Below are 24,642 nucleotides of genomic sequence, written 5' to 3'. Positions count from 1 at the left end.
AATCTACAGGGAGAAAATTCATGGAATAGATCAGGAAACATGTAGCAAAGGATTTTGTAGGGTTTTGTCTGTCTTTCTGCTCACCTTCCTGGCAAATACAAGTCTTAGTGTGACATGCAAAGGACTATAGCACCAGCAGCATCACAACAATCCACAGGACAATTCTGGAGTGCAGCCAGGTACATTTATTTTGTCCCACCTTGGGACAAAATAAGAACTATTTTAGGCTTATAAGGCACCTCTGTAGGAGTCAGGGTGAGGGAGAGGATTCTTCCATCCGCCATCCTGTTTTTCAGTTGATAAAATCCTCCTGTGTTGTCCTTTGTCAACTGCAGTTGAACCTTCTTCCCCTTACACTTCTACAACAATAAATCCCATCATCTCATGCTGACAATTGATTTTGCACGTGTAACTAACAGACATCACAGGAAAAGGGTAAAGTGTCATCCTCTGGGTCTAAACGTGAATTTCAAGGCTGCCTTCAGCTATAAACAGTTATTGATTATTCACTTGGAAAGTCAAAGGCAGAGAGGGATGAAGCTATATAAACCTTGGCAGGACACTGGCTATAGATGCTGGATTGTCTTCATCATGCTAGTCTGATGGCATCTGAGCACACGTTCATTTTTGACCTTGACCTTAAAATAACTGAAGGGGTCCAGGACCTCCCTGGATCCCATCACAGCAAAACAGCAGCTTTGACGGAGTGGAGTAGGAGATATACAAGCTCACCCCTCCTTGGATTCCTCCCGTTGTTTGTGGTCCTCAACAAAATTACAAAAGACAATCATCTGGCTGTTGTACTGCTTAATGCTGGTCGTCATCTCTGCTTGAGGTTGTTGATTGTCATCAGGAAGGCTGCGGCTGCCTCTGCCACTTAACATTAGGATTTAGCACATCAAATGTCATCATCTTTTTAGGTTTTTATTTTCAAGGGATTTCAGCTCTAGCTATATCATATGGGGGAGAAAGAATGTATGTTTAGCAGGAATGAAACTGCCTGGAAGCTCTCCTAAGGGTTTTAAATTTTAGAAACAATGCCAGATTAAAGAAGCAGTTCCCTGAACAGCAGAACCAGTGAAGCTGGGCACTTGATGGATTTATGTCTCAGGACTCAAAGCCCCTTTACATTTTCTGATACCTAATAAGGGTTGAGCTAGCACTGCAGCCTGGGGATATTATTAGGGCTCCTCCTCTCCTCCATCCATCTGTCTGTTTTCATGAAATCCAGAGCAATTTAAAATTTTTGACAGATTGACCCATCTGCCAAGTTGGTTTGATGTCAGCCAACAGGTTTGGAGGTCGTTATGTGGGGTCTGGTGGATGCTCAGACTCTATCACAGATATCTCAATTCCCTGGGAAACTAAGCTAAAACTCCTGGGTTCCGGCTCTACAACTCCTCACTGTGCCTACTCTTTCATAATAATAACACACAGTGAGCATGCCCGGCCCCTGCAAAATGCTAACACATTCAGCTTGTGCCAGGGCTGAATCCCTACCCATCCCACAAGCAAAATTCACTGTTAGCACCGTGCCAGATTCACAGAACACCCGATACTTTTACAGCTCAAGGAGGGTGATCCTTATGAGCTGAATCTGAAGGCATGCTCAGTAGGGCAGTCTCTGTCACTGGGGATGAGGGAGATGACAGATGTTGTATAAGGCCATGGCTGAAAGAGGAGAGAAGCAATATATATGTATATCTATCAAACAGTCTGGTTTGTGCAAGTAATAACACCAGAGATTAGATCAGTTTTACTAATGCTTATTTCTGCCATTTCCTTGTTGTTGTTGTTGTTGTTTATTTTATTTATTTTTTATTCCCTTTGGCTTGGAGTATGTAAATAGACTGACTGCCTGCTTCTTGATTCTGTTTCCAAAAAGCACCTTTGCTTTGCATTGCTTTTGCCAGGGAAGAAAGTAATTGATGGGGTAAATCCAGTTATATATCTTTTTATTATTATTTGATGACAGCATTTCCATCATTGTTACGATTGATCAAGCCTTTAAATCCTGTTCAAAAAACTACATCTTTTCTCAGTTCCTGCCACTGCCCATGTATGTACTAGGAGTTCATATCCAGCAATTCTTTTCTCCTTCTTCCTGCCTATTCCTTTGACAGGGGCTGTCAGAAGAGGTTTCCATCTGCTTTCCAGAGCTGAGTAACTGGTTCATTATAAAGTCAACATGACAGGTTATGGAAAATAGAATGAACACCTTTCCATAACCACCGTATTTATGCAAAGAGAAATCAGTCTTCAGTGTGGCTGCTTATTTCTGCAGATGTCCCTGGGCTGGGAAAACAGCACAGACCAGAGACAGTAAAAGGATTTTTGTTGTCAGTGGTGTAGAAGATTGCAGCTTGAGGGAAAGAAAAAAAAAAAAAAAAAAAAGAAAGAAAGAAAAAGTCGGACATTAAAAAATAAAGCGCATGTTAGAAAAAATTCAGAAGATTAGAGAGAAAGTGTCTGATCTAAATGGGCAAGAGCAGTCCTGTCTTCAGACAGCTGTCTGTTTGCCTAGCTTTGAGTTTAGGATAATTGAGGTTTTGTCAGTCTGAAAGCCTTGGGAAAAAATATTGTAAAAATAGACAAGAGATGGAGAAGTTCTGAGACTCAGAGGTCTCCACTTGCAGGGATGAGGCTGTGGCAAGGTCAGGTTGGGATCCACTACCAGGTACTTCAATTAGAGACAGTTACATCTCTATCAGGAAGTGCCTTCCCTTTATTTTGTGGTTACATAGTACTGAGACATTTGCCTTGAAAAGGGTGGCTAAAAAAATGTACTTCAGTGGGCTGGCTTGGAAAAACTTGGGGGGGAGGAGATAGAGAATTTATCTTTCTCTTCTCTTGGTAGCTTCTTGCTGCACCTTCTCATCTCTCTAAGGCAATATTGCAGTAACCACTGTAGGGCAAAGTCTGCAAGCAGCTTGAATCCATTTTGCTAGAGATGCAAAGGTTAATAAAACTCATTCTAAAATCATACACACAGCCCTGATTTGGAGACAGTATTCCCTCAGAGCAGACTTTGCTTAGATTTGAAGCCCCCTTGAACTGACAGGAGTCCACACATCCAACGAAAATTAGAGGTTAGAATCTAGCTAAGGAATGGTTTCCTTGCTTGCTTTGACACATCCTTCCAAACTCAGTGAGCAGAGAAGGTGCTATGAGGATTGCTTGTATTTTGCAGAAGTAGAGAAATGCTTAGCACCCAGCAAGATTGGTGCCCTAAACATGCTGAGCACAAACTCAGCCTGAAGATCCAGCTGCCTGCAGAGCACATCACACCCCTGCAACCAGGACCCTGGTTATCCAGAGGACCTGAAGTTCAACATACAGTGAAATCTCGATTTCACAGGGATTTCACAGCTGAAAATGCTCTCCCACTACAAATAAATACATACGAGTGAAATCCATGCATCAAGCACAATGCACACTTACAGGAGGATGCCACCAAACTGGGGGACTGGTTTGTGCACCCATCACAAAGTGAAACTGCAGTGGGAAATGCACAGCCCAGCAGGACAGCCCACATTTCAATAATGCCATCACATTTTTCTGGACCCATCTCAAGTTGTTTATATCTGAAATTGACACATTTTATTGGGTCTAAGTAGTATCATAAAAACAATAAAAAGCAGCTCTGACATTTTCTCCTCCCCTGCTGTCTCAGCTGCCACAGCCCTGACCTTCTCCTATCTGTGTACAGTCCATATTTCAAGAGAAAAGAACCTCAAAAACTTTTTTTTTTCTCTCTCCAATGTTTGCTTCTTCTTGCATTATTAGAAGACATTTTAGAGGGGGTAAAATGACCATAAAAAGTGATACTTCTTCAGCAACTCCAAAGTTTTACTTTATTAAAAAAAAAAAAAAGAAAAAAAAAAAAAAGAAAAAAAAAAAAAAGAAAAAAAAAAAAAAAGAAAAAAAAAAGTAAAAAGAGATCTTAACTATAAATAAATAAATAAATAGGAAATGTTTGAGGCAGGGACATTACCTATCTGAAGAAACCCAGTGTGGATGGCCCATGAAATTAGGCTTTTATCACTCCAGAACATGACTATCTTTATCACATAGACATGATCACACACAAAAGACTTTAGCTAGTGCATAGTAACTTCTAATTTTCCCTGTCCTAAATCCCTTAGGAATGGAGAAATCAGCTCTACCTGACCGTATCCATGTGCTTTAAAATCTATCAGGTACCACTTTAGTCTCTGATCACATCAGATAGTGTAAGTCAGACAAGGTTAGTGCTGGCAAGCAGGCACCGCCTGACCTCTGGAGTAATCTGAGGTGCAGAGAAAGGTAGTTATGCTTAGCAAGTGTCACTGCTTCTACTGGGTCTCCTACCCTCCAGCACAGCAAAAAGGGGTTCATGTCATGGTGAGCAATGGGTGGGCTAACAAAAAGGTCATCCATCCTGTGGTATATGGGAAAAGCAGTCATCTGACTCTCCCATTGCTGCACTCTCAGAAAATGATGGTTGCTCTCTACCTGTGACACTTTGGACCTGTTGCAACCCACTCGAGAGCCAGCACACAGGGTCAGAAAGCATGAGGTGATCCCAAGTGTTGTGTTGTGCCTGAACCAACAAGATCAGCTTTCTGCCTCCCTAAAATTGTATTTTCTCAGCTGGACACAGTTTTCTTCTTTACTCCCTCTCCTACATATATAACATAGTGAGAGAAACCTTGTTTGCTCTATCCCAAATGCATATGCGGACACACTTCAGAGGTTTATGAAGCAAGCCTTCCCATATCCAACCAGTAGGTCTGCTGGTAACATCTGTAAAACATTCTGAATAATTTTAAATAAAATATGTTGTGCACACACATACCGTCATTGTTTAATTCCTCTTAAACCTGATTCTTTGCATCAGGTTTGTTGCAGTCCCTGACAGAGACACCTGTGAAGGGTTAAAGCAATAATGCAAGGAGAATGCCTATAGGCAGCCAGTTCATTTCCCAGTATCAAAGATATTTATACTTTCTCTATGCCTGAGTTATTGTGATAAATATGTTGAGGTTGTATTATTAGTAAGATAGTTGCAATCTCATGGAACTACTTGCTGTAATACAGAATTCATGAGCTTCTGGCAACAGACTGCATTAAACCACTTAACAGAGGTCACTTCTCCAAAGTTTAGACATTTACATTCTAACCAGCAGCCTGGCTGCAAGCAGCGATTTATCCTCCACTACTCAGACACCAACCGGAGGCTGCTGGGGAGCTGAGGACGACAGCTCGGTGGCTGCACCACCTCCCGTTGACCCACAGGATGAAGCCGAGGGGAAGAGGGAGCTCGCACAGGCCTGAAAATGACATTTTATTCCTCTGCTTCAGCAAAATAATAAACTGCACCCACAAGGTTAGAAGAGCTATTTAATATGGCCTCAAAATAAATAAATAAATAAACAGAAGGAGCAAAGCAAAGTGGAGATGCTGTAAAGAAGCCACAGGTACTGAGACTTGCAAAGAATACATTAGCTTTTTCTTAAATCAGCATCTTCAAGGACTGCAGTGATAGCCAGTGCATCAGAAAGCAAGCCGAGAGTGCCACCTACTCCTTTGTAGACTAAGAGTGGGTCCTGAACCAGTTTCCTGAAACAAAAGCTCCCTTGGAAACCCACCTACATCCTGCTTGACTAGCAAAAGGAGCTAAGAAAGCAAGGGCATAAAAAGAGAGAGAGGCTCCATTTTGTTCATTCATTTCACAGGAAGACTCAAATGTGCACATAAATATACATGCACACTTCACTGGTCAAAGAAATGAAGACTACAGACTGATAGTTGCTTTGATGGCTTAACAAGAGATTGCATTTCTCTCTGCTAGCAGTTTTCGTTACCTGGGCGCTGCAAACACCCAGGCCAGCAGAGTCTGTTCGGTGGATGAGTTCCCCCGCGAAGAGCTCTGCCAGATGTGTCCCCTCCGGGTGCGACTGCTCACAGTCTGCATCCTGAGCATCATCCCCACACAGCCTCTGGCTGCAAGTCCTGAGCCTCCTCCAAAGCTGCAAAGATAGGATGCTTTTGCCAAAAAAAAAAAAAAAAAAAAAAAGAGAGAGAGAGAGAAAGAGAGAGAAAATTATTTATTGGGGAAAGAAGATTTATGGGGAAAATTGTGGTAATAAATCACCATTTTAAAGTTTAGGGTGTTTTTGTGTGTGGTTTTTTTTTTTTTTTTTTAAAAAAGATTAGTTCATAAAAATGCAACTGGTTAAATAATATTTTTTCTATTACATTAACACATTCTAAAAATGATTTTATTGGAACTAAAACATCTATAGCAGCTTGACCTATTTATCATTTTAACATATATCTATAGTCACAATAAATTTATTAAAATGTTATATCCCATAATCTGCCTGATCAAACTCAGATAAATCGTTGTACTTTGAAAATCTTGTTAACAAGCAATTAATCACAGCTCCTGAGTGCAGCAAAGAGCTAATTTTGATATTTACTTTTCTTGGTGCATAGGTAATGGGTGCTCCAGAGTTCTCAAGTACTCCTTGAGATCAGTAAAAGTCAGGTGTGATATGTAGAGATGCCTCCCTTCACCCAAAAAACACCTCATACAAATACCTGCGATTTCTATCATCCCTAAAATAAAATAAAATAAAATAAAATAATAATAAAAACAGAACATTTGCATTTTCCCTTGCATATTCTGACTTCCATAATCTATAGCCAACTACTTTATTGCCAGTATCTCACTTCCCAGCCTCACTTTGGTTTGAATACATCCAAGTCAATGGATAGCTTGTGTGTTCCTGATCAGTCTTCTCCAAACAACATACATACCAAAAATGCCAGTCTGGATAAGATATAAAAATATTATTTATTTCTAGGATTAAGTGATACTGTGGCAAGCAGGGCAAATCCCTATCACCTTAATCCCCAACTATTGCCACCAGGTTAACTCCTAGCTTAATACAATCATATTATTTAAGGCTTCTTTTTTTTTTTTTTTTTTCTTTTTTCTCTCTCTCTCTCTTTTTTTTTTTTTTTTTAATAATGAAAACCACTCAGCAATCTCCTCTCTTTGTTCTAATACTGTAAATAATTGATCATACTGATAAAACACTTTGGCTGGACAAAAGCTAGTATCTTCAGAATCAATCAAAGTAACACGAAAGGGCTCAGCATGGAGCCAGTTTCACAGGGGCTATTAAACTATCATTGTGGTCTGGGCATTTGTTTGAATAAATTGTTTGTGTTTGTTATCATTTCTTAGTAAAACTAATTAAGGAACTAATTGATTGTTTTGTTGTTCTACTAATTAACTCCATATGGTGCACATCTCCATGGAGATACTGTATGAGTTATTGAAACTTCAGTGATTTAATGCGTCACTATTGGGTATGGGGACAATTCTTTAAATCTAAGCATAATTTCTCTTTAAGTCTCTTTTTCAGATGTACTTTCTAGCTTTTCTACTCTCTCTTTGGTTATAAATATCCTATGCATCCAACTGTACAAAACCAAGCCATTTGAAAGGCAAGCTGGGCAAAGATGGAGATGTGGACAATTACTGTGAGAGGGGTTTATTCTGTGCATAAACGAGAAAGATGGTGGTAACTTAGCTTCTTAAGTTCTTTCTTAGCTTCAGGCTAATGAGAGTAAAATCTTTGGGTTCCCTCAATCAGTAGTCAACCGAGCAAAGTGGGTTCTGTAAATCAGTCATTCAACTGTATCCCAGCTCTTGTTCCAGCTTCTAGAAGAATCATCCTCTATCAATGTTAAAAGCCAACAAAGACCAACACATAAATAAGTCCTTCAAAAAAAACCTCCTAAGTGCCCATCACTAAGATCAGGACATGTGCAAATAAGTCTCAGAAAAGCATTTAATGGTGTTATTTGTGTTATTCTGTGGGCAACTCCTGTTCCTGGGATTCAGAAGATACAGATTCAAATCCCACCTTTGTTACAGTCCTTCCATGAAATTTGTTCAGTAACTTTATACCTCAGTTCATTATCTAAGAAGAATGTTACCTCTTCTTTTCTCCTACCTTTCTTTATTTTGTCTGAGAAAAAAACTGAGTCAGGACATGTTTTATATTACATAAGTACAATCCACCACATAGTATCTCAGGACCCCAAGCACCAGTGTAGCAGAAATTATTCATGTTTCTTGGAGCAGGAAAGCTGATCCCATATGTCCCTGACTATTTTTACCCATTGTAATTCACAGCCTGATGCCTGCTATTGGGTCACAATGGTAAGAATTGAATCTGGGACCTCTGATTTTAAAAAGCATTAGGTTTGTCACTCAGTCAGCTCTAAAGTTTGAAGGTAGAGCCATCATTCTATCAGACTAAATTAGTGTAATTATCCTTTCTATTGAGGACACAGCAGCGGTTGCTAAGACAGCCCTGTGGCTAGTGCACACAGACTCAGGTTTTATGCACCAAACCAAGTACACTCTGAAAATTAGGTTCAAAAACTAATTTGTACTCCAAAGAATTTTTTTGGTGAATAAATAAACACAGCATGGGGTAAATATTCAGTGCTCTCTTTAGTGGCTGGCTTTGATGAAAGTGGATAAATCCCTTCAAATTTCATCTGTAGTTCAGTCTAATGATGATGAGAGACTGGACTGGACATAGAAGAATTGCCGTAGTATTTCAAGGTTTCAAGCTGTCTAGCTCAGATATAGAAGGCTGAGTGCATAAGCACCGTGTTAAAACGACTTCCCCGGGGTCTGCGCTTGATGATGTGAGAAAGCTTTTGAGTTCCAGTGATCCTGAAAGCCACACTGGCAGATGCTTTAACTTCCAGTAGTGACACCTATGTATGCAAAGAGGCAGACAAAAAGGCCTGGTCCATTGGGTTTGCAGTAAGGCACCTAGACAAAACACATATTTGTATTCTCACTCATGTCCTGAGCTAGAAAAGGAGCTAGATCCAGAATGATGCTAAAAACCTTGGTTAGATATCTCTGTAGCCTCAGTTTTCCCAGTGGTTGAGATATTTTTTCTCAAGTCCAGCCATTTGGGGAATTCTCTGAAAGCCGCAGCTCCTACAGCCAAGTGAGAATTTGGTTAAGGGGTTTTTTAGGCCTTTTTTCCTAAAGAAAAGGGGGGGATATGTATTCAGTCTGTGGATGTGTTCATCCCCTCACAACAATAATGGTGGAACATGTAGGCCATTTTCAAGCCATGTGGTCAGAAAGGTAAAGCACTCTAAAGCACACTGAACTCCTGTACATTTTGTGAAGATAGGTGGTTGATTTCTTCGAAAGAGACCTCTGCTTCCACAGAGGGAATATCTGGAATATGAGGCCTACTAAACTATTAGGTACCATAAAACACAAATATATCAGAGCCATTTCAAAACTCTCAGCTACAAGGCTTCAACAGGGACTCACAACAGGACATCAAAGAGACGCATACATGTGCTATGGCACCCTCAGTGCTGTGCCTTTCCAACTGTGTTCTCTTTTGTTTGCGGATAACTTTCTAATTCCTGTCATTGGAAGAAAAATAACAGTAGAAACTCAGAACAAAGTGCATTGTAAAAAATCAAAATTTTGAAACCAATGCTGAAAAATATTCTGGTCCATATATATATGTAGACACATATCTGTAAACAGAAAATCTGAGGCTTCTTAAGATAGATTTATGTTCTGCTTTAGGATTTGAAGGCCAGGGGCTGGCATTGATGGACCTTGTTTATTGCATTTATGAAAGCATTCATTCCTGAAGTTGCCATATTGTCCTGGACTACGAGGGGGGCGAGAGAGGAGCAAACACTACTCCTAATATGCACAGGGCTTGTCTCAGGCTGAGGTCTTCTCCAGTGCGCCTGCTTGTAATGAATGGAGACTACCACAAACTACTCCATCCCTAATTCCACCATAACTGAGTCTGCTTAAGTAGGGCAACGTCCAGATCCACCTGGACACTACCTGACACAGAGAGACAGAGAGAAAGAACTCCAAGGAATAGGAGAATATTTTTTTCTTTCTTGTACTCTTTAGTATTCAGCCCTGACCTATTTTAGCCTTAAGCGTTGCATTGTGACTGATGATTGCTCTCCTCTGGCCTTTGTTTTCAGCTTTCAGATTGTTGATGTATTACAGAAATGATGTTGTCTGAAGCACCTCGGCTGATCACCGAGGCAGCAATCAGCTCACCCTTCGATGAGCCATTGAGACAGTCAGGCGAACGGCCGCATTAGCCTGTCAATTTTGGCTCTTCGAACAGTTAGAACAATTTTGGTGAATTACAAGCAATAGAAAATCACTTTAGCTGCTCATTAGCTGGGAGACAGGAACGATGATAAATGCTGAGGGACTTTGAAAAGGCTTATGCACACACAGCCTCCTCCACAGCAAGGCCCATTTAACCCTGGTGTTGCTCAGAAAGTAGCAGTAGTTACAGGCCAGCTGCCTACTGGGCTCTGGCCATGGATTGGCAAAAAGCAATCCCTAGCAGAGGCCAAGGCTTCCAAAAGGAAGCATCTGTGGGATCTGAACCTCCATACCTTCCACTGGACCAGAAAGTAAGTCTGTCTCACTGTTGTAAGCAATAGACTGCTATCTTCTGTGCAAGCCAGTTAGCTAGCTATGGCAGGGGGAACACAAGCACAAAAGATTTTTGCAAGAACATGACACAAAGATGTTGTTTACCATGGTTTGATCTGTCCATTTGAAACATAGTGACTTCAGCAGGCTTATTTTATTCTATCCACACACATGACTCATTTTTAGATGCACAAAGCATACACTGGACAAAGGAGCAGAGAGGATCTATGGGAGTGATGCAACTGCATTGCTTAAGGTTGCTTTCTTACATGGAAGGAGACCACTGTAAATATTAACAAGGACTATAAAGGTCTCTTGGTGAAACTGTTTTGTGAGGACGCAAAGTCCTGTACGAGCACTGCAAGCTGCTGACAATGCAAGTAAGGGCATGTTGCAATGTCCTATACACAAGTTTTGGAGGTTTTGTATTCATAATTATAGGAAAGTAACTCAATCAAAGTTCTTGAACTGGCAGGGTCAGTCTAGGATCCTCTCACAGGTCATGCCGCTCAGATCCAAGAGGTGAATTACTAGATAAATAGGAGAGGATAGGATGGGGGAAAAAAAGGCAGTAGTAGAGGAAATTCTGACAATATAAATGTAAAGCTGTAATAACCTTACTAGTCAGACGCTCCTGAGTCACAATGGAAGCTGCTCAAATACCATGATGACAAACTTTGTGCAAGAACCTGAAAAGAAAACAAAAAGGATGCTACAGTGACTGTCTGGTTAATGAGGGGTTTTGGAGGTATGGATTCCAATTTCATCATGGGTATATAAGGCTGCTAAAGACATAATACTAATCTGGCCCCAATTTTGAATTGCAATACTTCGTGGTATTAACTTAAATAGATGATGTCCACAAGAGTGGCAACCACGAATGAGGCCAGCTTGGTCTACAAAGCACCAAGGATCAGTGATGAAGAAGCTTATTGTGAGGACTGAATAATCCAGATCTGGCCCTGAAATTCTGAGCATTCATAGACTGAACTGAACCCTCTGAGCACTTTATCTCTTGTCTGCTGCTATTTTAGGCAGCGTGCTGAAGGACTGGTTCCTCCCGCCATGTCATTGAGAATGACAAAGCCTCTCTACAGCATTCAGGAGAATTGGATGGATGAAGGACAGGCAGGACAAAGAAGCTGATATTTTGAGGAGTTTCCTTTATTCAGATCAGGTCTTTTAACTTGCCCTCATGCCTTTGTTCTGCTGATTTAATGATTCCTTCCTCCACGCCTCCCCTCTATTTCCATTTGTGTGGATCAACCACAGCAGCAGGAAACCCTTTAATTGGGCAAAAACAGTTGCTCAGCTGAAGGGGTCTGCAGGTAAAGGAACACATTCAGTGAGGTCCTTTCAGCATGCAGGAGAAGAAATTGCCATATCTTCTCTACTGGCATTAACAGGGACCATTTTCTACACCTTGGCTCTGGCTTCTCAGATAGCCGCATTGTTGTTCTGCCTCCCTCTTCATATCAGGGGAAGAAGGCTGGTGCAGCAAAGAAAGCTGGCCTGGGAACTCAGAGACCTCAGCTCACTTCCATTTTTCACCACAAGCTTTCTATCAGCCTCCCAGTAAGCTCCTTAAGTGCCACACTTGGGCATTGCTCTGCAATGTGCTGCAGTACAGAAGATGTAGGCAACTAAGTCCACTAACTTTCAGTTAAGCTTAAGCTCCTAATTCAATACATCACTGAATATGTCAGTTGGATATCTAAGTCACTCAAGCTGTATGATTTTCAGCAGAATCTCACATCTATTCCTTCACTAATCTGAACATTAAAGTGACTATTCACAGGCCACACTCTGAGTCATGGTGGTAACAGCATTTCTATACCAGGCTGGAGTAATGTGAGATTACTGTAGTGAAGCACCAAGGTATTTCAGTGAGGCATAAATAGCTCGGATCTGCAGTTCTGGGACTGTGGTCCAGTCTGTGGTTTGCAGCTGGTCTCTGTAATTACAGAGTATCACCATTCACAGAAAACATCTGTGCCACTTTTGCCACCAAAACAAAAGACCTCAGAAAACTGAGAAGCTCGTATAACTAAAAAAATAGACAACATCGTGTTTTAGAGATTGATATCTCCATGACAATCAGAAGTAAGGGAATGAGATACACCTGGAAGACAGACCTACCAGGGGACTTCACTAGCTGACACAGTGAAGCAACTGACAGATGGAGAAAAGTGATACACAAGATAACTTGATAACTCAGATAACTGATGGACTGAGACAACTCCATACTTTGGTTGATTAATACACTGAGGTGTCATAAAAAGAAGCAAACCTGACACAGTAGTCCATCTAATACAGTGATGTGACAGATGCATCAAGAATACTGATGTATCAGGACTATGAGATCTCCAGTTGAGCTGGTGCTCAAGCCAGTAATTGTTACTTACTGATTCTGCATTCAGATGGACAGAAGCTGGTAGGAGAATATCAAAACTTCCACTAAGACCTCTTTAAATAATAATTACTCCATAGCAGTGCTGTGAAATCTGTTATTAACCTGAGGCCAAAGGCCACTTTGTTAATCAGTCAGGGCTCATATTCTATCAAAAGAAGCTGGGACTGATTGCTGGCCTAATCACAGGGTGATAGCAACTGTCAGACGTGACATCTCTACTAGAATAAAAACAACCCTGAGGGCCCAACTCTGCTGCTGGGGTTACAGACAGTGGCTCTTCTGCACAGGGATTTTGGGGAGGACACAGCAAAGTGCCACTTCCATAACTCATAAGTGTGGGGGCCTAGGGGCTTTTGTTGGGACTTATCCCCTCCTCCGGTGCTTCACAGAGTAACAGCATAGGAAACCGAGCAATGAGTCTCCTCTTGTGAGCACACACTTTCAGTCAGATTACAGGGCCTGGTATCCTGTTTGTTACTGAGACCGTATGCTGAAAGCAGAAATTGGTGATGTGCTTCATCCCATCCAGATCCTTTGCCTTACACAGCCCAGATGAAATCCTCTCCTTCGCTGATGGACAGCAGAAACCTTATGCATAACTCAGGTTCCAGGCAATCTTTGCCAAAAAAAGGAAAAGCCTGTACAAGAGTGCAGAATGAGGTGGAAAGATGCAGGAGAGAAAAGCAAGAATAGAGTGCCTGAGAGCAAGTAAGGGACAGAGTTATTGAAAAGCAAGAAAAATGAAGGAATTGGATTGGGGGGAGGCTATTAAATTGTAACAGCACATAAACATGCATTTGGAGGAGGGAATGGCCTAGCTGGTCAATTATAAAGCAGCTTTTGCCCTTCAGCCAACATTATGCCATCTGCCCTGGGCGAGCTCCACCCCAGATTCATTGTCCAGGGACTGTGAAGGAAGACACAGCAGCTCCAGGTTCTTTACTTTCAGCTGCTTTATTGAAATTCTCCCCATCTCTCCTCATCTTCTGCTTGTATTACTGGATTATTGAGTCTCATATTCATCTGTCTCTAAAAGATTAAACTGTCCCCTGGAAAAGGCCATCACGTCCTGGAGGAGGAGATCCCATTTCCACTCCAACCCCCAAGAAATAGAGTCTCTGGAAAGTTTTTCAGCTTGATAAGTTCCCATTGTTATAAGAAATCTTCTGGTTAGAAATGAGAGCAGAGCCTCAGTGACAAATGCTGCCAGGTTTCTATCCCCCATGACACAGAAACCACATCTGAAAAGCAGGGAAAAGAGTGGAGAAATGAGGCATCACCACAGCCCCTGGCCAGCACAGCAGGGCCCAGCATCTTCACCAGCTCCATTGGGCAGGACTGGCTCACCAAGGTACAAATTGCAGAGAAGAAGGGATAAACACAGTTACCAGGCACAGATTGATGGGGGCTGCTTCCCATGGCTTTGTAAAAAAAGCAGCAGCAGGAACCTCACCTAGCATGTGTGGGGGTCACAAGGGCTTAGCCACACTGCTCATTCTGTCTCCCCAGGAGCTGACGCTTTAGCCATGCTTGTCTTGTAGCTCTGCACTCCTGACCTTGCCCTGAGACTGTCTCTGTAGCTTCCAATCTCTGCCTCCTGTTCAAAACAGCAATTTCCTTCCCATTGCTCAGGTCCAGTCCCTGTCAGTCATCTCCAACCTCCCTCTTCTCCCTCCCCTCCCAGCCTGCACAGAGACAGACCAAGCTGTGTATAAATCTGTGTGGTTTTATTATTTTTTATTATTTATTATTTTTATTTTATTATTATTATTTTCCCTTCTCAGATCCAGGCCTTTGCTCAAATTTGAACTAGCAGCTTCATCTTATCCCCGTTCTTGACAGCATCAACTTCATACCTTGTCCCTGGCCTGGCAGGAGTATTATCGAGATGCCACTGACACTACCTGCACCCTGCTGGCAATGATCCCTTCTCTGCCTGGTGGATCTCCACAGATTCTGAGCACTTCCAGGACCACAGCCAGTGCCCCTTTCCCAAAACCATTTCAACTGCTCACTGATGTTCCCACATCCATGCAGCGCAGGAGGCAGCGCCACTTCCCTTCCCCATGTGCACAACTCCAGCAAAGAGGGCAGCCCACCAGAAAGCCTGGGGTGTTCTTATAGTGTTCTCCATCTGCTTCACCAGCATACAGTGAGTCCAGAAGAAAAAAAAAAAAAAAAAAGGGAAAAAAAAGCTACCACCACAGCCTTCAAGCTGCACTTGAACTGTTCCTCTGCTATCAGTCTTCATGCCACGATAACATATGCAAAGCAACCCCCAGCCCTCACTGCTCCCCCACTATAAGCCACAAATCCAACTAATTAAAAGCCAGACTCATCCACATCGCAACGAACATCACGGTACATCTCTGCATTTGCTTGGAGCGAAATGCTAGGAGCGCACGACAGCAGGCTGTCGCTGTGACTTATTACTTTGTCATACTGTAAATATTATACAGGCCATATGGATTTTCAATACCTGAGCACCACACTGCCATTAATATCAAATGTAATAAGATATTATATGCATGACAATCACAGAAAGAAATTGCATAGCTCAGAAACTGCCTGGTGGAGCTATGCACGGTTTGGTTTTGCTATGAAAAAGTCAGAGGAAGCCATAATGAATCATTTAGCTGACGAATTTTATCTCTTTTTCTGTTTGCAAACTATCTGCTAGCAGATTGTCATTTTCTCAAATGTGTCCATTATTTGGAACTCGTCAGTGGACAATCACTTATGTGTCTAATCATGGGCCATTTCTGAAGGATTTGTTGTGGGCGTGCATTGCTCTCAACGTGAGATGATTTGAGCAATTCCCCGATCCCGCGCTGGGGCTCATCCCAACTGGATGAGAGGGCTTGGGAGCCACTGTGGATGGTAATGACTGTGCATTAGAGACCTGCTTAGAGTGCCTTTGGCAATATTTGTTGAGGAGTAGCTAAAAGAGGATTTGTGCAGTACCTGACTACTATTGCAAGAACGTGAGCAGAGCAGGGCTAGCTGGCTGCCAGAGGGGATTGGAAACACCAGTGGGCTTCTCTGACCTTGCTCCACACCACACAGCTCTGATGACCACAGCACTGAAATTACAGGCACAGTTTGCCCTTGTAAGCATTGAAACCACCCACCAAAGTCCACACAACACTGGTTGCTTTCCTGGCTAGTGAGACCAAGACAGTTTCTGCTATTATCTCCTAAATCCAGTGGACTTGGTGACTTGCTGAATTTAAGCCAGCAGGGCCAGTATGGAATTGGAGATGGAAAACCATCGCTTTGTCTCCTTAGGATATTAGCTCTTATTGAGATACATAAGTTGTAAGAACCTGACAGAAAACATCTTCCTTTCTATATCCTCCCTATTGCTCTCAAATGTCTACATAAGCTGATGGTAACACTGTGAGTATACGTAGTTTATGGGAAGCTTGCACTGACCATTAGCATAACAGACCCTGCTCCCTAGTGCTGAGTGTGATATGAATAGCTTACACACACTTTGTTAGAGATTTAATATAGTGCCTTTCACAAGAGTCAAAGCACAGCACCAGGCAGGAAAACAAGTCACTCACAAAGCACATGGATAACCTCATATAGCAAGAATGAAAGGAGATTAGACAGGGTGGGAAAACAATATAAAAGAGCTTGAGTTAAATTTTAAATGAGTTAATGAGCCTGTCTGAAGGGAAATCTCTACCAGGCTGCAGAGCAAAAGGCTCAAAATTTGGAATTTGAAACCAGGGACAACATAGCCACCAAGGATACATGTGACAGTGAATACATAGGAAACCCGGTGTCTGAATGGTAGCAATAATGATCACAATGCTGGTTCGTTTTTAACAGGTGTCTCCTAGCTGTAGGTGTCAGAGGGATTTATAATGAATAGAGATTCTCCCCGTTCTACAGGTGGGAAACTGAGGCACAGAGTGATGGGGTGACTTGTGGCCAGATCATCACTGGGGAATCTAGAAAGAAAACACAGAACTGATGACACCCAGATCTGTTCATTCTCTGTGCCAACAGTTCCCAAAGTGGCCCTCAGACAACCTGTAACTCACAAGACTGAACTAAGTTGCCTTCTGAAGGAAAAACATAATATACAAATTGTTTTCATTTAAATATCTGACCTTTGAGAAACATTGGGGACTATAAATGCTCTGCAGTCCCAACTATGTTTGAGATGACTGAATTAAGGTATCCCATTTCTCAGCAGCACACAGAGGCAGTCAAACAAACAACTAACTTTCTACATGCTTCAGATGGGTTCCTTTTGATTCCCTTACAGCTCTGGGCAGGTATGGGTGGCTCTGACTGATTTGTTCTCCTGGCAGAGCTGCAGGAGCAGGGAAGGGGGCACTGCGCAAACACACTCGTGTCTGCAGGAAAGGGGGAAAAAGAGAGAGAGAAATTGCCTTTTTGAAACCAGTTTCCCATGACAACGTTAGAATGGTACAAGATAAGGATAGTTCCCCCTCCATGAAATACAATAAAAATAAAATATAAAGAGAGAATGGCAACAAGGAAAAAGGCTTTTCAGTCATGTTAGAAAAGCTATTACAAGGAGGTGAGCAAGCCTCGCCGTGCCATGCGGAGCTGTATGCGGCTGCCCGCAGCACAGCCGGGTGCAGCTCAAGTGGTCTGGGCTCATCTCTAAATCTGAAGCTAAGGCCAAACTTGCAAATATTTACAAAGCTTTCAGTGAACCATTCGCTGTTGCCTGACTCCGTGAGATCTTGTTTTTCTTCTTTCTGACTCCACCTGTACGACCTCTTCAGCAGCCTTCATTTGAAACATCCAACAAATCAAACTTTTCTTTGACCATTTCTTTGGTCAGTGTGGTCCAACACACCCCTCTTGTTTTATTTGTTTTCTTCACTATTTTGTCTAAGTCTCACCTGCAGCATCACAAGGGAAAAGATCAGTGTGAAAAAAAATGCATGGTTCTTCTTAATTAAATCATAATAATTTCCAGAAACAAGGCCTGAAGAGGAAAAAAAAAAAAAAAAAAAAAGGATCTGAAAATATCTGAAAAAATCTGAAAATTCAGGTCTGAGAAGAGCTGCAAATATCCCTTCCAATACATATAGGGAGCCTACAGGAAAGCTGGGGAGGTGTTCTGTTAGGGAATGTAATGATAGAACAAGGAGTAATGGCTTTAAACTAAAGGAGGGTAGATTTATACCAGATGTAAGGAAGAAATTCTTTACCCTGAGGGTGGTGAGGCCCTGGCCAGGCTGCATCAACCCTGGCAGTGCCCAAGGCCAGGCTGGATGGGACTGGAGGCAGCTGGGAGGGGTCCCTGCCCATGGCAGAGGGGCTGGAACTGGACGATTTTTAAGGTCCCGTCCAACCCAAACCATTCTGTGATTCTATGATTTTTATTTTTATTTTTTATTTTTTGGTATTGAAAGTTTCCAACCCTGTGCTTGCACTCCTGAAAAGCATTTTGATGGAAACCAAGGCAGAGGAGACAATTTCTTCTGGGGAGATTTTAGGCTGGTAGAAATATGGAAGTAAAAGAAAACTCTTATAGGCTGAACCAATGCTCCCTGCCATCCCTTCTCAGCACCAATAAGGGTGTGACCATGCTTCTGCACTAAATGCCTAACAGTGCTGGATCTAAAACTTATTTGCATGTAATAAACTAATACAGCCAGCAATCAGCAGTCCTCCTGCAATGTGAGGGCTGGGATGGAGCCAGTGTGGGGCAGAGTTTCTGCTGGGGCTCAGTGAAATAAAAACAACTTCTGGAAATGTCTGATAAATAAAGGCAAAAAGATCTTAACAACTAAGTTAATACATGAATGAAATAACAATCTGGAGCTGGAAATGAAGCCCAGCTTTTGTAGCTCTGAAACAGGAGACATCGGAGACGGATTTATCTCAAAATGGAAAGACATGGAGTGACAGAACCTAAAAATAAAATCTCATTCTTAGCTGTGCTGAATAGTAAACGATTAGCAGCATCCAGTTGGAAACACCACTTGGGCTATGACAAATACACTGACAAAAATTCAGCCAAAAAAAAAGGAAGGAGGGATAAATTTTTACTCTGTCTGCATATAAACTAATGCTGAAACCAGTAGGAAGTGTCAGGAGACCCCTGAGCAGAGGTGAGGATACAGAACTGAGCTGTGCACAAAATTTCTTTAAAAATAATTGGAACAACTAACTGCCCAAGAGGAATGGCCTGAGCGATACGCACCACAAACAGTGAGAGCTGCAATAAACAGCTTAGAAACAACTCCAAGCTGAAAGCATCTTTCCCACAGGTTCAACAGCATGGATCTGAGGAAAACAGGAGCCTTGTAGCCCAGCTGGGAATCTGGCTAATCCCTGATCCTCCACACATTTACACAGAAGAGGAACTTGACACACAAGCCATCAAGGTTAAAACTGGCAATCAATAGTTAGCTGCCTAACTTAGATATTCATGTGATAATGAGAAAATTTACCTCTCCATGTGTCAATTTCCTCATATGTAAATGAAGAACTATGATTAGACACCACGATAATGACACTTGGGCAAACCATGGATACATTTTTAAATTAATTTCCTTCTGCAACTTACACCTGAAAGCTAATAGATGAATGGATTTAGCCTGGTTTAAATGAGAGCTGAGTATGAGTTTTAAGAAAATACAGACTTGATTTTCAACATTTACACAAATTTGTTAACTACAGGGTTGGTGCTATCAGCAGCTTCTCTCATTTTCCACCCAGAAAAGCACAGAGCAGCTCCTACAGGACTCAGGTTACCACAGGAGTGGGGTTTGGAGCAAGCATCTGCTTTTAGGGGATTGTGACTGAAACAAACACATTTAAAGTGTTTCAAATTCCAATCTACAATACCCTGATACTTAAGAAATGTGCATAACATGCATTTGGAAAAACTGGCGCGTGGAAGGGTCAGCTCTCCAGTTCACCCTGAAGTGATACCACCTTTGGTAGTGGAGTGGGATCGCTATAGATAGACATTTGAAATGTGTTAAGCAGCAAGTTTCATACACTCTCAAAAATATGCTTGCTGCAGGACCAGATTTTAAGAGACAGCGTGCAGAAACCATCTTCTAGCTCATTGTGGAGGTATATGAACAACAAACATTTGTAATAATACACACAAGACAACATGTTGTGCCATTATCAGCCACTGAAATCCTGTTTCCTGCACTAACATTTCTAATTAATTACCAATATACATTACAGAGCGAGAAAGCCTCTTACTAGAAAAGGTCACACTTCCTGCCACTTCATTTCACCCTGCCTGCCTGGCTAGGAATATTCACCACCTATCACAGCATCAAATGAGTTCCTACCCGTGTCATATTATTTACAAAACCTTTCACACAGCTCCAATACGCCAGGACTGCGAGTGATAATAAACTCTATTCTGACATATCAACAGCTCAAGGAAATTTTCTATTGCAATTTTCAACACAAAATGAAACATCCTAGCAGGAGCCAAAGCTGAAGGAATCTGTTCCGAGAGGAATGATTTCAGGTAATTTATCATTATGAAATGAAAATGCAAAAGCCACTGAAGTCTTCAGAAACGATACAATGCTGTAAAGTCCATGATCAGTGAGGGTTTATATTCAGCAGTACTTGGTCCAATAAACATAGAGAAACTAAATCACCTTTCATATATTACGGTTACCTTTCAGGGCATTAGACAGGGAACTTTTCATTGCAGCCAGGACATAGTGCAACTTGCATGACATTTCTTTCCCGAGTTTCCCTCCGCTGTTAATAATGAGAATAGTAAACTGGAAACTGAACAGTATATGTGGGGTTAAATGAGATATTGAACTACTGCCCTCAAAGTCCTGTCCATCAGACTTGCTCATAGTATGTGTCTGTGTGTCTGGGGCTTTGCTGAATGCAAACACAGTTGACAAAAGTGAACAGAAATTGACAAATGTTTTCAGAAACTGTAAATTGGTCAAAAAGTGTAGTCCCAGGAGGAAGAACTTCCAAAAGCTGTGTAATGAACCTGTATAATGTATCTTTGAATTTCTGTGAGCAAAACAGAAGGTCTTCTAGGCTTGAATAAAACATTTCTGTTTGACCTTAGTGTGAAATATATTGCTTTCTTAAACAGGGAATTCAAGATACAAACCCAAAGCTTTCCTGTAGAGCTCTAATCAGGACTCTGTGTACTGCCGAGCTGGTGGACTTCCTGACACAAACAAGTCTAACTTGGACTTTGCAGCTCACATGGCCATGCCCAAGAAATGCTACTTGAACTCCAGGTGAGCAGCAGAAGTCTCCTAATGCAGGGGGAACTGTTTCAAATGCAGCTTAGTGGGAAGAAGAGCATGTTAGATCAGAACAGCAGATGGGTTTTGGGAATGCTGACGGAAAGGTACACAGAAAAGGCAGCATGAGGATACCAAACTAAAACAAACAAACAAACCACCCAAGGCTGTTGCATGCCAAAAGTAATGTGCCAGAATAGTCCTGCATAGAAGGCTAGAATTGCAGAAGTCATGGCAAGTCTGGCTTGAGGTTGAGGGAAGTGAAATTGCCACCTCTCCAACTTGTACTCCACCCCATCCATCTGTAACGGTGCTATTAATCTCACTTATGTGCTCAGATACCTGCTGCTTGATGACTGGGGAAAAAAAAAAAAAAAAGCAGGGGGTCACTCAAATGGTTCTTTAAGAAAATTTCCCTAGACCAGACAGAGTTGAGAACTGAGTTATATTTAAGAAGATTTTATACCATAAGACTGACGGTTCATTGGTCTGATTATGGGCAGTTTTGAACCTCATAAGCCTGGTAAACATCAGGCTCCTTGAGACTTGCTGAGTGTATCTAAGTAGAAATGATGCCTTTCCATCAAAAATGTTTGTGTTTGTGCTGAGACTGACAATCTGTAAGCGGGGCAGCAGACAACAGGAATGATGCAGAGAGCACAGTGTGCTGCATGATGGTCCTTGTTCTCTTTGCACAAGCAGAAGGCAGGGGCAGACACATCTGTCTGTCTTGCATCAGGTAGAGTACACTGCCCGCCGTCAGCCCCTGCCTTGCTACCACCACACCCCTCAATGCCCCATTTTTTTCTCCACCAACACTGACCCATCTGTTAGACACAGAGCTGCAGCTGCAAGAGGTCTTACAAAGTACAACCATCACCTGCCAGCTGCTATGGGAAAACGTTACCCCAAGGAGATGAGAGAGGCATACCTGAGGACTGGGTGCACACCCCAGTGTGGTACATCAACCCAGCAACTCGCAGCAATTAAATATTTTAAAGATGAAAAGAGATGCATAGCTTGGCTGAAGGCAGTTAGAAAAAAAAAAAAAAAAAAAAAAAAAAAAAAAAAAAAAAAAGGACAGACACTCTGATCCCCAGCTAGTTGTATTAGAGGAAAAAATCCAAAATCCTCACTGGAGCTTGTTGGACTTTCACTCTTTAGTTTCATGCTTGGAAGTTCAGGTCTGGCATTCACAGCACACTAAAAGAGGATTTTCAGCTTATTGGCTCCCACGGATCCCTGAAAAAGGTGTGATGGCACAGTTGTCCTGCCTCCACTGGTACCCAGCAGCATCTCAGAAAGTTAAAATGATGTTCCAGAGACAGAGAGAGGGAGAAGACCTGGCAGTCAGGCGTGCTGCAAGTTAATTCAGATTAACTCAGATGATACACCTTAGGACAGAAAAAAATGTGTTTCTTTCACTCTGTGTCTCATGCAGATGAAGGGTAATACATATGGAACTTGTTTTTCAGCAGCAACTTGGGAAGTAGTCGAAGTTTTAAATCTAGGGCAAGTAAATCAAGCAGAAATGCAGAGAAAGGACACGTAAGTTGTAGTTGTCCTTCTCTATCACTGAGCAAGCGAGCTGCAGGAGGTCAGAGCACCATGGTGCATCTTTGGCGAGCAGCCTCTGCTACCTGGGAAAACAGTTCAAGGGAATTTGGAGCAATCTAATCATGTGTGGCAAGAACAGAAAGCTAGGAAGAAACCACTGGGTTTTGGAGTTTGTCTGACTTTGCTCTGCCTTTCCTAGTGCAGGCAGCAAGGGCAGCATCTGACCAGGAGAAAAAAAAAGATGGTGCTGAATGGGTGAGATGGAAATGTCACAGTTTAACTGTCTGAAAGTCTTGGAAATGTTATTCATATCCCCCAACTATCGAATGTTGAGATATTTAAATAAAAAGCCATTAACTTCTATTTTCCGGATGCTATTCATTGCTCTCTGCACCAAAACTCTGATTGTACTCAGTAGGGGATCTTCTGGTATGACAAATAACTAAAACAGCCAGGATTTCAGTTATTATGGGTCAGTTCTGAAAGGAAAAGCTGTTTTTAGAAGGAAATGTGCTTACACAAGCTGCTAGACTAAACTATCACAAATTAAAGTAAAATTAAAAAAAAAAAAAAATCAAAACACCACTCTTTCTGCAGCCTTGAAAAGCTTGCCTAATTTTTTTTTAAATACTTTTATAAAAGTATATTCCATTTTAGCTGGTTCAGCTGGTCCAGGAGCACAGCAAGGGCTGATTTAAATTATGCTAAGCTCCACACATCTCACAAGAATGCCTTCACTTGGAAGATCTCCACTGGTTTTGCAAACATTGAAAGCACTCGTGGGTCACCAAGTTAATCTGAATCGAAATTACTAGAGGATACATCTGTATGCTGAAGGGAGAGCTGGAGGGGTCTGGCTGCTGATGCTGTCCCTTTAGTGCTACTAGACTCTGCATTTCTCTCCCTTTAACTGGTCATCCTCCAGTGGTATAAAGCTAGAGTGGCAGGTATTCCCACTCCCAATGGAAAAGAAATGCAGGAAGTCATTTTCCTCAGCTGAAAGCTGCTGGAAAGGAGGGTTCATTCTTCAGTGAAGTCAGGTATGGCTTCCTTTTTTTTTTTTCCTTCTTCTTTTTTTCCTGTGTTTACCAGACTTGAGAGCCTCAATGGGAGCAGCTCAAAAGGCCCAAGAAAATACTAATACAAAAAGAAAAAAAAAAAAAAAAAAAAAAAAAAAGCTACAGCTCTATTTCAGCAATTCTGAAGAGAGAGACTGAGAGGACAGACACAATCTCAGGGAACTTCAGTGGGTTGTGGGGAGGTGAAGCACACTGAAAGAAAATCAGGAAATATTTGAGCAAATACTGCCACAGCACCAGCCCCTCCTGCCTATTTCCACTCACTGCCTGCGAGCTGGGAGCATCTGTCCACATCTCCCTGTGCCAGAAGGATTACCACAAAGAGGAATTTACATTCTGTCAATTAAAACACCATCAAGCTAAGGATTAAAGTCACAAACACATGAATTAGAGATGGTGCCACGGGACTCTACCTATCTATCTTTAATGACATTTCTGGGTGCATGCTATAGAAACATTAAAGGTGCCTTTAATCTGCTGAATTTCCATGCATAGCATTTACTTATAGGGGTGGCCAGTGAGCTGCCAACAAGAAGAAGGCAAGCAAAAAACTACTGGCATGTCCCCCTCACAGAATGTATGCGCAAGTGGTAATTGCCATCGCTTAAACTGAAACATTCATAAAGTGTTGGATTTTACTGTGACTGTCACTAAAGCACTGCCCTCAAACCTTGCAAAAAGTGCCTGGTTGTAGGATCAAAATTAAAGCTGGCAAAACTTATCTGGTCCTTACCCCACACCAAGCAGGAGTCAGGCTGCTGTGCATTCCCCTGGCATTGGGTAGAGGACTAAACACTAACATTTACTCCA

General features: G+C 42.0%; 1 long non-coding RNA gene across 1 annotated transcript in view; it reads right to left on the bottom strand.

Annotated features, from left to right (window-relative positions):
- Positions 1 to 5,364: 5,364 nt before the first annotated feature.
- Positions 5,365 to 24,642, bottom strand: part of LOC311422004 — a 33,807-nt gene continuing 14,529 nt past the window's right edge. Inside the window, exons 2-3 of the long non-coding RNA XR_014685133.1 lie at positions 11,145 to 11,217; positions 5,365 to 6,027 (exon numbers count right to left, since the gene is read on the bottom strand). This is a non-coding gene — a long non-coding RNA (uncharacterized lncRNA). The remainder of the gene's footprint in view (positions 6,028 to 11,144; positions 11,218 to 24,642) is intronic.

Source organism: Aythya ferina, assembly GCF_964211825.1.
Source record: "Aythya ferina genome assembly, chromosome: 20".
NCBI lineage: Eukaryota > Metazoa > Chordata > Aves > Anseriformes > Anatidae > Aythya > Aythya ferina.
This window is presented reverse-complemented; position numbering and strand designations above follow the sequence as displayed.